We start from the raw sequence: 12,078 nt of genomic DNA, 5'->3' as shown, positions 1-12,078 counted from the left end.
ATTTGAGGAAGAAAGAATGAGACAGAGAGAGCATGAGATGGGGGAGGGTCAGAGGGAGAAGCAGACTCCCCGCTGAGCGGGGAGTCCAATGCAGGACTTGATCCCAGGACTCCAGGATCATGACCTGAGCCGAAGGCAGTCACTTAACCAACTGAACCACGCAGGCGCCCAAGGCACACTTCTTATGAAAGGGAGACAGATGTAAGGTTATCACATAGATGCAAAAATTAGCTCCCTTAAGAAGTGATATGGAGGATAGAATTTCAGGAAGTTTCTCTGTAAATTTAGTCATATTAAGTGTTTTGAGATTGCTTTGCCACTTACCTAACCCCAAAATATAGTTGATACAAAAATTTATTTAAATACGTATTTACTTATAGGTCAAAGACATCAAGGGGTGTACAGAAAAGCTGATATTGATAGAATTTTGTTATATTATCTGGTTTAGTCCCAATGGAAAAATCAGGATTTTGTCATGATTATCTAAATTTTTTTCAGCAAATTTTCAGGGCCAGAATTTTGTTGAAGTTAACATGAAATTGTTCAAATTGCACAGATTAATAAATCAAAGACAAAGATCTTATTATTATAATTATTCTGGAATGAGGGTGAATATGTTGCCTTTACTTACTAAGTTGTACATACTTTATTTTTGTTAGCTTATGGTTGCAATAGAGACTACTTAAAAAATTCTGCTAAAAGGATGACTATTAAATATATACATTAGGAGAAGAAAGGGAAAAATGAAGGGGGAGGGGAATCAGGGGGAAATGAACCATGAGCGACTATGGACTCCGAGAAACTGAGAGTTTTAGAGGAGAGGGGGGCGCAGGGATGGGTTAGCCCGGTGATAGGTATTAAGGAGGGCACGTATTGCAGGGAGCACTGGGTGTTATACGAAAAAATGAATCATGGAGCACTATATCAAAAACTAATGATGTACTGTATGGTGACTAACATAACATCAAAAAACAAAACAAAACAAAATAAAATAGAAAAAAAAATAAATGTATACAAATTTTGGAGATGATTATGTTATATCCTTTTGAAATATGTTAAAAATATCTGAAAATTCAAAAGAAATATGACTTACCATTCTACTAAAAAGAAGTCATATATTTTAAAGTAGTCCAAATAAAGTTTCCAAAATGTTCTTTAAATTTATATATAAATCAAAAAAAGTACTTCAACTGCCATTTTAACTATTCTAGAGCTCTTTATATAAATAAATACTAAAACATATTAAATATATAATTCCTTATGTGATACTGGTTTTCTTATTTGTTAAACTAAAAATCTTATAGAAATAGCTGTTAAATTCAATTAAAATGTGAGTTTTTGGTATAATTAGTGACACAACAAAAATTATATTATAAAATAGAATTTGAGGCCAATATGATTAAGTAAATGTAATTTGAATTATCAGTATTAATCTAAATATTAAAGTTTTGCTTATAAATAATATTCATTTCCAGAAATTCATATTTTAGGATATCTTTATGGTTTTTGTTTTTGTTTTTGTTTTTTTGACAGAGAGAGACACAGCGAGAGAGGGAACACAGCAGGGGGAGTGGGAGAGAGAGAAGCAGACTTCCCACTGAGCGGGGAGCCCAATGTGGGGCTCGATCCCAGGACCCCGGGATCATGACCCTAGCTGAAGGCAGCCGCTCAACTGACTGAGCCACCCAGGCGCCCCAGGATATCTTTATGTTTTAATAGAAATTATAAACATCAGTGAACTTATTGAGTCAATCCAATTAACTATTTAAGGCATGTAAGTAGATAGCAAAGGCAACAAGAGTTACCCCATGCACCATGTTTGATAAAATGCAAGAAAATACAAGAAAATATGAACTAAAAGTATTAACAGTCTATGGGTTTCATTAACCTAAAGACACAAATTAGGTCAAATTTATAATAATACCAGTCTCCATTTGCTATATTGGTGTATTAGGATTTAACAGAGGATGATCCAAAGAATTCCCAGGACCCAAATACATTTCCTAGAATCTTTTCTGGTCACCATTACTACATGAGTATATTCTGACTACCCCTTAAGAAAGACACACAAACCATTCCCTCAGTTCCTTGCTTCTTAGGAAGTTGTCTTTCTAGATTTCCTCTTTATATTCCACATTTGAAAAGTTTGAAAGTCATAAGTTCTGCCTTCACAATAACAACAACAAAAAAAAAGCTGAGCAGTTGAAAACCAATGATTTTTCTTAGATTCATTAGAATATTGAGGTCACAGGTGTCAAAACAAAAATTCTACTGGACAGAATTAAACAAGCAAGGAAGACTTTCTTCAAAATTATTGAAATAGGGGAGAGAGACTAAACTCAACTCCACTGGAACAGAAAGCAGAATTTTTAAGTACTGGGGTGAGCAAGTGAAAAATCTGGAGGATATTATTCATAAAATAAAAGTACTAGAAGAGGTTAACATCAGTGGGATATGGTGGGCACATTAAATTATTCTGAGTTTGCCAGTATTTTTCTGTGTAATTGGGCCTTCTGAGTTTGCTGTTTGGCACCCATCAAAGTTATACTCTGTACCCTCCTTTCGAAACTGAAAGATAGGGGTCCAACCTTTTGATATTTATATTTCATAGAGATGATTCCTAGATCTTTAAGAAGGACATTACTGGGGCTCCTGGGTGGCTCAGTTGGTTAAGTGTCTGCCTTCAGGTCAGGTCATGATCCCAGGGTCCTGGGATCGAGCCCTGCATTGGGCTCCTTGCTCAGTGGAGAGCCTGATTCTCCCTCTCCTACTTCCCCTGCTTGTACATTCTCTCTCTCTCTCTCTCTCTCTCTCTCTCTCTGTGTCAAATAAATAAATAAAATCTTAAAAAAAAAGGACGTTACTGGGTTGTGAAATAGGCAAGAGTTTGGAAGAAGATTTATATTAATTACAAAGGGACAAAACAAGAATTGACAGTTATAAATATTCTAAAGTAAATTGTTCAAGGAAAGGGAGTTCAGAAATCCATAATAAGGAAGAAAACTGTCTAAAATTTAGATATCTCAGGGGGACATTAAGGCTGTCTTGGTCACAGGAGAAACTATCACTCTGAAAATGTAGGAAACAATAAAATACAAAAAGAGAAAGAGAGATCAGCTCTTCTGAAGCAGAAGCTGCTGAATCCAGTAAACTTGATAGACCACTTACATATTAACTGATGAATTCTTGGAGGCAGTCTGTGTGTACTGGATGTCCTAGCTAATGCTATAAGACATGAAAATAAAATGAAAGGTATACTAATAAGGAGGGGAGAAAGAAAACTGTTTTGTTCACAGATAACATGATTAGGTAGAAAACCTCAATGAATCAACATCAACCAAAAAAAAAACTGTGGAATTAAGGATTAATTCTACTTAATTTACATAATACAATGTTAACAAATTAGCTGTTTTTTTATAATGAGCAATGAACAATTGAACAATTAAAATTTGAATTTAAAATCATAATAAAATTTATATTAGCACCAAAATAAAGGAAATACATAGGTATAAAACCAACAAAATATGTACAAAATCTAAATGAAGAAAATAACAACTATGATGAGGGAGATCAAAGAATATAAATAAATCAAGAGATTTTCATGGATGGGAAGACTCAATTTTGTTAAGATCTCAATTCTTCTCAACTTTATGAAATCCCAATCAAAATTCCAGAAAGTTATTTTGTGGATATTGACTAATTCTCAAGTTTATTTTTATTTATTTATTTTTAGTTCTCAAGTTTATATGGAGAGGTAAGATACTCAGAAGCACTGAAACAATATTCATATGACTGAGAAGAGAATGTCCTTCTTGTATGAAATCCAAGAGCAAAGAATATGAGAGTTCACTGATTCTACATAGCTGAAATGAAAGACATCCCATGTTTGTAGATTGGAACACTTAAAATCTTACAATATCCATGCTAACAGAAGTGATCCAAAGATTCTGTGTAATCCCTAACAAAATCCCAGTGGCAACTTCTTTTTGTGGAAAAAGAGTAAAATATCTTACAATTCATATGGAATGTCAAGGGACTCTGAATAGCCATAATAAACTTGAACTAGAACAAAGCTGGAGGACTTAAATTACCTGATATCAAAACACATTACAAAGCAAAAGCAATTAAGACTACATTTTATTGGCATAAAGGCAGATATATAGAAGAATTGAAACAGAAAAGAAAGTCCAGAAGTGAACCTTTGCATATAAGAACAAATGATTTTTGAAAAGGGTGTCAAGACCATTCAATGGGGAAAGAATCATCTCCTCAACAAACGGTGCTGGGAAAAATGGATATCCCTGTGCAAAAGGATGAATTAGTACCCTTAGCTAATACCATGCATAAAATTTAACTCAAAATGGATCAAAGATGTAAGACCTAAAACTATAAAACTCTATAAGAAAATCTAAGGAACAATTTCAGGACATTTGATTTGCCAGTGATTTCTTGGATATGACACCAAAAGCGCAGGCAACAAAATTTTTAAAAAGTGGGCCTACAGCAAACTTTAAAAAGAAGGATTAAAGGAAACAACAGAATGAAAAGACAACCTACATAGTGGGAGAAAATAACTGCCAATCTTATATCTGATAAGGATTAATATCCAGAATATATAAGGAAATTCTACAACTCAACAACAACAATTAACTCACTTAAAAAATAGGTATATGACTTGAATACATATTTCTCCAAAAAAGATACACAAGTGATCTTTAAGCACATGAAAAGAGGTTTAATATTACTAATATCACCAACATTACTGCTAATTACCTCACACCCATCAGGATGCTCTTATCAAAAGAACAAAAATTAATAAGTGTTGGTGAGGATACAGAGACATTGGAACCCTTATGCACTGTTGGTGGGAAAGTTAAATGTTAAAGCCATTATGGAAAACAGTATGAAGTTTCCTCAACAATTTTTAAAAAACAATAGAATAACTATAAGATCCAGCAATCCTACTTCTGGATATATACCCAAAAGATTCAAAGCAAGATCTTGAGGGGTATCTGTGTACTTCTGTTCATTGTAGTATTATCCACAATATCCAATAGGTAGAAGCAACCCAAATGTTCATTAACAGGTGAACGGATAAAGAAAATGTGAGAGGTGCCTGAATGGCTCAGTCAGTTAAGCATCTGACTCTTGATTTTGGCTAGGTAAAGATCTCAGAGTCATGAGATTAAGCCCTGTGTCAGGCTCCATGCTGGGCACAGAGTCTGCTTGTCCTTCTAGCTCTGCTCTCTCTCTCTCTCTCTCTCTCTCTCTCCAACAAATAAATAAAATCTTTAAAAAAAAAGAAAAAAAAAGGGGTGTATACATACAATGGAATATTATGCAGCCTTAAAAAATAAGGAAATCCTGGAACATACTACAACACTGATGATCCTTAGGATATTATTCAGTTAAGCAAAATAAGTTAATCACAAAAGGACAGATAACCATATAATTTCTCTCATAGGAAGTGTCCAAATAGAAAAAACAATCGTAGAAACATAAAGTAGGGGACGCCTGGGTAGCTCAGTCGATTAAGCGTCTACCTTGGGCTCAGGTCGTGATCCTGGGGTCCTGGGAGCAAGTCTGGCATTGGGCTCCCTGCTCAGCAGGAAGTCTGCTTCTCTCTCTGCCTGCCACTGCCCCTGCTTATGCTCTCTCTCTCTCTCTGACAGATAAATAAATAAAATCTTAAAAAAAAAAAGTAGAAAATTGGTTGCCAAGGGATGGGGAGATGGAAAAGGGTAGTTAGTATTTAGTGGTTATAGAGTTTCAGTGTTGCAAATGAAAAGGTTCTGGAAATCTGTTGCCCAATAATGTAAATATACTTTTTTTTACTTTATTAAAATACTGAGTTTATTTCACATGTATGTTTTTGTCTCCCCACCATTTCCATTTGTCTGACCACCACTACTACTATATCCTATCATGACAGTCCTATACATATTTAAAAACCAAGCAAAGGGTGGAGTTCACCTTTAAAAACTAAACAATTTGGACAACACATTTGTGGTAATGGAATACGGACATTTATCAAACATGGTAGGGAAAGTTCTCGCTCTGCATTATAAAAAGGATATCCAGATATCAACTGTTACAGAAATGAAATAAGACTGAAAATTTTAACAAACTGTTTAAACTCTTTTCTTTGAAAGACTTCCTCCACTGCCAGAGGTCTTCAATAGCCTCTCGGTCAGTCATCCAGAAGCAATTATTCACATAATTGATGAACTTGGCTTCCGCTATGGGAAGAGAACCATCTTTTTCTATACTTGCTTGCATTTCTCCTTTAATGTCTTCTACAGAACTAAGTCATTTTGGTGTTTTGGGGAGTCTTTTCCTGTTTTTTTTTGTTGTTGTTTTTTTGTTTGTTTGTTTAGAAATATTCATGACCTTTTGATCTTGGTGTTGATGGTTTCGAGTCTTTTACATTCTGGTTTGATTTTTGTGCATTTTTTGGGTGGAGTATCTCATGCAGATTTCTTTACTGGAGCCTTTTCTTCTGCTTCCTCCTCCTCCTCATCATCTTCAGCAGCAGCAAGTTTTACTTTTTTCTGTGGAACCTTGCTACCACTTCCAGGGGCAGAATGCTTTCTGGATATACTAAGTGGTTCACGTCTCTTTCTCTTCATCTTCTGGCTCTGCATCTTCCTCCAGAGCTAAGTGCTGTCCACTAATATGCACAGGCCCTGAACCACATCTCAACCGTAGGACCACAGGTGGTTATTTCAAAGCCCCCAAGGGAAACTGTTGGCCCTACAGACATTTTGAGAGTTGCCAGTGTGACTTTAATTGGACCGCCTTCATAATTCCTTGCCTCTGCTTCAACAATGTGCATTTCATCCTTTGCACCAGATCCTAAACTGACTGTTCTTAAAGATAACTGTGCTCATATTCATCATTATCCACCTTAAAGTGATAATCTTTGTCAGCCTTTAGTTCACAACCAAAAAGATAGTTCTGGGGCCTCTGGGGGCTCATGTCCATGTCCATCAAATCTTCCACACTTAGGTGGGAGAGAAGGTGGACAGAGATAAATGACTACTGTTCCACAGAATAGCCATGCAGGATGGAATCACACCAGGGACAAATGTGAATATACTTAATACTACTGAACTATATATTTGAAAAGGGTAAGATGATAAACATTATCTATTCTTTTTTAAAAATTGGCAAAGACTGAGTAGACATTTATGAAAATAATGTATGTAAATGGTCAATACACACATGAAAGAAAATGCTCAACATCACTAATCATTAGGGAAATATAAATCAAGCCACAATGAGTCACAATGAGATACCACTTTATACTCACTAGGATGTAACAAGTGTGGTAAAGATGTCGAAAATTGGAAACTCATGCATTGTTACTAGTGGGGCTGTAAAATGATGCAAATTGTGGAAAACAGTATGATGATCCTCAAAAAAGTAAAAATATCATTGGTCCTTTGATCCATCAATTCCACTTTGGGGCATATATGCCAAAATTGAAAACAGGGACTCACACAGATACTTTTTATTTTATTTTATTTTATTTTATTTTATTTTATTTTATTATGTTAATCACTATACATTACATCATTAGTTTTTGATGTAGTGTTCCATGATTCATTGTTTGCATATAACACCCAGTGCTCCACGCAGAACGTGCCCTCTTTAATACCCATCACCAGGCTAACCCATTCCCCCACCCCCTCCCCTCTAGAACCCTCAGTTTGTTTCTCAGAGTCCACAGTCTCTCATGGTTCATCTCCCCCTCCAATTTCCCCCACTTCATTTTTCCCTTCCTACTATCTTCTTCTTTTTTTTTTTTTAAACATATAATGTATTATTTGTTTCAGAGGTACAGGTCTGTGGTTCAACAGTCTTACACAATTCACAGTGCTCACCATAGCACATACCCTCCCCAATGTCTATCATCCAGCCACCCCATCCCTCCCACCCCCCACCGCTCCAGCAACCCTCAGTTTGTTTCCTGAGATTAAGAATTCCTCATATCAGTGAGATCATATGATACATGTCTTTCTCTGATTGACTTATGTCGCTTAGCATAATATCTTCTAGTTCCATCCATGTCATTGAAAATGGCAAGATTTCGTTTTTTTGGATGGCTGCATAATATTCCATTGTATATATATACCATGTCTTCTACGACCCAGCAATTGCACTACTGGGTATTTACCCCAAAGATACAAATGTAGTTATCCGAAGGGGTACATGCACCCCAATGTTTATAGTAGCAATGTCCACAATAGCCAAACTATGGAAAGAGCCAAGATGTCCATCAACAGATGAATGGATAAAGAAGATGTGGTATATATACACACAGATACTTTTATAACTGTATTCATAACAACATTATTCACAAAATTCAGAAAGTGGAAAGGAAGCAACCCAAGCGTCCATTGAATGATAAATGAATAAACAAAATGTGGTATGTACTCTCAATGAAATATTATTCAGTCTTAAAAAGGAAGGAAATTCTAATTAATGCTACAATGTGGATAAACCATGAAGCCTTAAAATACGTGAAGTAAGTCTGCCACAAAAAGACAAACATTGTATGATTTTCCTTGTAGGGCATTCTTAGAGTGGTCAAATTCATAGACACAAAGAGTAGAATAGAAGTTACTCTGGGCTAAATGGAAAGGGAAATAAGTTACTGCTTAAGGATACAGAATTTCTATTTGGGATGATAAAAAATTATTGAAAAAGTGGTAATGGTCACACAACATTGTTCATGTGCATAATGCTACTAAATTGTATACTTATAAATGGTTAAAATGGTAGCTATTATGTTATTTTACCACAATTAAAAAATGGAAACAGGAGGTGCCTGGGTGGCTCAGTTGGTTAAGCATCTGCCTTCGGCTCAGGTCATGATCTCAGGGTCCTGAGATGGAGCCTTGTGTAGGGCTCCCTGCTCAGTAGAGAGTCTGTTTCTCCCTCTTCCTCTGCCCCTCCCCCCCAAGCTCTCTCTCTCTCAAATAAAAAATAAAAAATGGAAATGAATATGAGTTTATTACGGGGCCTCTTTATAACAGGAGGACTAAAGAAAGTATTTATATTTAAGCTAGACAGTAAAACATTTTAGAAGAGAGGAAGTGAATCAACAAGGAAGTTTATATGGGGAAGGAAAATATGTAACAAAACAGGGATAAGTGTGATTTGAAATATATAAGAAGTGTCAGAATAAAGTATGGAATCAATTCTACAGATAATGAGATGAAGCTGAACCACATAGCTTTAATTGTTGGATAGAATGTCTGCTCACTGGGGCACCCAGGTGGCTCAGTCAGTTAAGCATCTGCCTTCGGCTCCAGTCATGATCCCAAGGTCCTGGGATTGAGCTCCATGTCGTGCTCCCTGCTCAGCGGGGAGTCTGCTTCTCCCTCTCCCCCACCCCCCATCCCTGCTCATGTTCTCTCTCTCTCTCATTCACTCTCTCTCTCTCAAATAAATAATAAAAAAAAGAATGCCTGCTCTCAATAGTACATTTTTTGTTTGCTTGATATTGTCCTTTGATTTTGCATAAATGTTTTCTACACTTTATGCTTTAGTATATTTAATAATAAGGTATACATTCAGTCAGTATTTAGCAACTGTTTCTTTATGTCTTCTTTCTCTTTCTTTCTTTCTTTCTTTCTTTCTTTCTTTTTCTTTCTTCCTTCCTTCCTTCTTCCTTCCTTCCTTCCTTCCTTCCTTCCTTCCTTCCTTCCTTTCTTTTTCTTTTTCTTTCTTTCTTTCTTTCTTTCTTTCTTTCTTTCTTTCTTTCTTTCTTTCTTTCTTTCTTTCTTTCTTTCTTTCTTTCTTTCTTTCTTTCATTCATTCTTTCGTTCTTTCTTTCTTTCTTTCGTTCTTTCTTTTTTAGTTTTGATGACATTTCTCTACTTCTCTGAGATCAGAAGCAGTTATCAGCAATCAGGGCAGAGATACTTGGTATTTAGAGGACAGGGTTCTTTTTGTGCACCCTGGCTCCCACAAGCTCTGTGGCCAAGCTGCTTCTGGAACACTTGCTGAGCTGCTACTATGGCTAGAGGGGTTCAGGATGGGTAGGTGCTACTGTGCTAAGAGCTGAAATTGAAATTAACTTCTGTTTACCATACAAGCCTTCTCCTGGAAATTCTAAGCCTTCAGTAGACTCAGGTTCTAATATAGTTACATCAGGCAGATTCCACCACTGCAATGTTATCTCGGTAGGGAGACATTCCTGGTGCTTCCTACTCTGCCATTTTCACAGAGAATTATATATATACATATATATATATCACACATACACATATATACACACATACATATATGTGTGTGCATGTATACATGTATGTATCCATATATGGCATATACATATATGTATGTGTGTATACAGAAAGATCTATATATGTATGCAGGTATATATATATGAGGTATACATTAATATATGTATATATAAGATTATATCTTTAAACTGTTAAAGGTAATTTAGAGAGTGAGGGGAAATTTGGAGGAATATAGTCTAGATAGTCCTAAAATTTCTTGAAATGTAAGTCAATCAATAGTACATTCTATATATGGGATACATATTTTCTAACAGCTAGAAGAAATGAGATATTTGGCAATATGTTGATGAATTTAGGTCATGAAAATCCAGGATTATTTATTAAATATTTGAATTTGGGTTTGTATGTGTGTGTAACCCTCTGATTATGTATTGTTATAATCAAGTTGATCAAAGAAGAGGCACCTAATTATAAGTGGAAATCATTTTATGATGCATTTTTATTTTTGTCCTTGGGGAGTATGATGGTGTGATTCCACATACTGAATTTCCACCTTCCATATAAATTTCCTTATTATTTCTGGATAACTTTTGTTTTTTCCTTTCCCTCTTTTTTTTGAGTATTTATTTTATGCTAACATTTTTACAGCCTGTTGAATGACTATCAACACATAGGTCAGTTAAAAGTGTCCATAGAGCACAGAATATGCTGCTAGAAAATATTTTGGAGATGTGCCTAGTCACTATTTACATTGGCACTTGCAGTCTGCAGTATAATCAAAATGAGTTAATGTAATGTTGCACTAAGTAAGCAGGTGGCTTAATTTTGCAGGAATTAAGCAGTCAGTAAAATAGGGAATTTGAATTTGGTCCATAAGCACAGGAGTTGCTTTAGTTTAGCAATGTTGCCAAACTTGGAAAGGACAGCAGGATTTGTGTGTGTGTGTGTGTGTGTGTGTGTGTGTGTGTGTGTGTGTACATAAATGAAAGGTAATAGAATATGAAGAGAACTTGTTAGAAAATCTCTCAATATTGGAAAACAGATCATATCTTGATGATTGAAAGAAATGCTAATACTATGGAATTTTTTTCTTCCATCAGATTAAACAAATTGAAAATATAGATTCAAAAATGTTTTAAGTACATTCATATATTTTATTTATAATTTTATCTCTAATAGAATATATAGTAAAGGTATATCTCAACAATTGACTTTACTATAAGACTAAAAAATATATATTAGACTGATGCCTATATGCATAATGAAATGTGTACTTTATATGCTTCATCTTATTTATTTTTTCCAACATCTTTATAAAATACTAATTCTTAATTTATTATGGGGAAAGTACAATGTGTTTAGTTGAAGCAGTGTGGCCAAAATCAAGTACCTAGTAAATTGTCCAGCTAGGATTTCAAGGCAGTCTTTCTTATATCAAGGTTCTGTGCTTGAAAAATTGCTAATGCTTCCATTTACTTAAGGAAAAACATCAAGGGGATGGATGAAGATTGAGGAGGGTAGTGCTTACTTCTGTCTTGACCTGGAAGAATTTGCTGAAGTAACATTTACATTTAGAAAAAAAAGAACATTATATTTCTAAGCTGACATGGGGAGGGAGCAATAGAGAATATTATGAACAGAGGAATTATTATGAGCAGAGATATGCAGGTTCATAGTTTTTTTAGGAGACATGCCACACAGTCCAAACATATTTTGTAAGGTAATTTAGAGTCAGAGTGTTAAGGGCTTTCATTGAACTTATAAGATGAAACTTGAATTGTATCATATAGGAAATTACAAGGGATTTAGTAAAGGAAAATAGACT

At 35.1% G+C, this 12,078-nt stretch overlaps 1 pseudogene; it reads right to left on the bottom strand.

Annotated features, from left to right (window-relative positions):
- LOC113920465 overlaps window positions 1-12,078 on the bottom strand; it is a 60,129-nt pseudogene that overhangs the window by 24,144 nt on the left and 23,907 nt on the right.

This window comes from Zalophus californianus, chromosome 3, assembly GCF_009762305.2.
Source record: "Zalophus californianus isolate mZalCal1 chromosome 3, mZalCal1.pri.v2, whole genome shotgun sequence".
NCBI lineage: Eukaryota > Metazoa > Chordata > Mammalia > Carnivora > Otariidae > Zalophus > Zalophus californianus.
This window is presented reverse-complemented; position numbering and strand designations above follow the sequence as displayed.